The sequence below is a fragment of the Poromitra crassiceps genome, assembly GCF_964638095.1.
Source record: "Poromitra crassiceps genome assembly, chromosome: 5".
Lineage (NCBI taxonomy): Eukaryota > Metazoa > Chordata > Actinopteri > Beryciformes > Melamphaidae > Poromitra > Poromitra crassiceps.
The window spans coordinates 53631296-53633795 of record NC_139642.1 but is presented as its reverse complement, the minus strand read 5'-3'; the positions used below and the strand labels follow the sequence as shown (position 1 = coordinate 53633795).

General features: G+C 44.0%; 1 protein-coding gene across 1 annotated transcript in view; it reads left to right on the top strand.

Annotated features, from left to right (window-relative positions):
• fchsd2 (FCH and double SH3 domains 2) overlaps positions 1-2500 on the top strand; it is a 123413-nt gene that overhangs the window by 49837 nt on the left and 71076 nt on the right. The gene's annotated exons all lie outside the window — the stretch shown is intronic.

The following is a 2500-nucleotide window of genomic DNA, read 5'->3' as shown; positions in this document are numbered from 1 at the left end:
TTCTCTGTTTATTTTTTTGTCCCACTGGTGACATCACTGATGATGTCATAGGCATTGTGACATCAGTGATACACACCCACACCACACGTGCACGCGTGCACCAATAAAGCAGGCAAGGCCACACAGCAGCCAAGCTGCGTATGCGGGCGAGGGCGCACTCCTAGGAATTGAGCGCGTGTGCAAGATGCCTAGTTGTAATAGAATATTGTAATAGTACCCACTTATCTCTCTCTCTCTCTCTCTCTCTCTCTCTCCCTCACACACACACACACACACACACACACACACACACGCACACACACACACGTGGTGGCAGAGTGTCTGGGAGCTGTTGCTACTGACACAGTGACCCAGTCCAGTAGTAGATGTAGGTTAGTCTAGGCCCCAGGTTTCTGTTCATACTGTACACACACAGCAACTGACTGGGGATTCACTGTTACTAACATAAAGCCTAGAGCGTAAGCATTTGATCATATGCCAGTGCCACTGACAGCTCAAGTCAAGATGGAGTGCTTTGAACATAAAGTACTTGATATAGTCTAGACCAGTGATTCCCAACCTGTGGGCCGCGGCCCCCTGGTGGGCCGCGAAGGTATTGCAAGTGGGCCGCCAAATCATTTCCAAAAAAGTATGATTTTTGAAAAAAAAAAAAAAAACGTTTTTTTTTTTTTTCAATTTTTTTTTTTAAGATTTTGAAAAATCATACTTGAAAAAGTATGATTTTTGTTTCTTTGATGTTATTGCTTTTGCTTGAATTGAAGTTTCATCTTTACTAGGGATGCACGATATATCGGCAATCATATCGGTATCGGCCAGTATCGGCCGATTTTTTAACATATCGGTCATATCGGTATCGGTCAGATGTTGCAATGTTAATATCGGTTATCATTATCAGCCAAATTCTTCACATTGATATGAAATAATGCAGTAAATCTATGATTTATGGGCTTTTCCAAAGGCTTTGCAAATAAAGAAATGCATAACTTTTTCAAATTCAGTGTTTACATGTGTTTTTCAGTATGTACAAAATGTGATGATCATAAAAATGTGGTTTTATACAGATCATATCGACATCGGTAAATATCGGTTATCGGCCATAACAGCAATGTTAATATCGGTTATCGGCATCGGCCAAAATTTTCATATCGGTGCATCCCTAATCTTTACATCATCTTTATATTGGGTTTGTGTTTATTTGTAACCCTATCGATTTAATGGGCTTTCTTCTGATATTTGGATTTTGTTTGGATCTGATATTGGATGTCAAATTGTTATGAGAATGCATTTTTCCATTGTTGAAGGATACCGTTATTTATTAATCATTTGTTAATTAGCCTGTTACAGACAGCCCCTTGCTTGTCATTTCTGACATCTGTGTGGTGCTGATGGACAGCTCCTTGAATGATTGGTGTGTGTGTGTGTGTGTGTGTGTGTGTGTGTGTGTGTGTGTGTGTGTGTGTGTGTGCGTGCGTGCGTGCGTGTGTGTGTGTGTGTGTGTGTGGACAGCTCCTTGAAAACTGTAATACTGAAGGTGTTGCAACATGTTACAGGTGCTGTGTTAGTGACTGTGGAGCTTCCAACATGTTTCTCCTGTATTCAGTTCAGTCCTTTATGTTCAATTTTCAATAAAAAAGTGCTCTGAGAACGCATTATATGGCCTTTGTATTTATGGGGTCGGAGGTGGGCCGCGAACATTTTTGAGACATAAAAGTGGGCCCTGAGTTGGAAAAGGTTGGGAACCACTGGTCTAGACTGTAGAAAAGAAAGCACAGCACATGTGAAGTGAACTGGCTGGAGTGCTCGCGTCGCAACAACCCACTGAATTGTTTCCACTCACAGGACTATTCATGAGTTCCAAAAATACATTTTCCTTGCGTCCGGCTAGCGTAGCCGTAGATTCCCTGCCTACCAACACGAGGGTCGCAGGGTCGTATCCACGCGTTACCTCCGGCTTGGTCGGGCGTCCATACAGGCACGATTGGCTGTGCCTGAGGGTGGGAAGCAGGTTTGGGGCTATGTGTCCTGGTCGCTGCACTAGCGCCTCCTCTGGTCGGTCGGGGCGCCTGGTTGGGGTGGAAGGGAACTGGTGGGAATAGCGTAATCCTCACACGTGCTACCGGTGAAGCTCCCTCTGTCATGTGAAAAGAAGCGGCTGCCAACTGTGCATGTGTCGGAGGAAGCATGGTCCTAGTCTTGGCTCTCCCCAGATCGGCAGAGGGTGGAGCAGCAGCCAATAGGGCAGCATGGTGATAAATTGGCCAAGTATAATTGGGGGGAAAATCTGAAAAGAAAAGCTATTTCCTTGCTTCAGTCTTCTGAGCTTCTCCTTGCTGCCTTGGTCTTCTCCAGTAGCTTCATCTGTAAGAGATGTGATGTGTTCTTCCAGAGACTTCTGGGAATGCTATCACTCACTGCCTCTCAAAAGCCCTGGAAATGTTTGCCATTTAAGATACTATATTAACAATCGTCAGTAAATGTATCACAGTCAAATGAAACATTT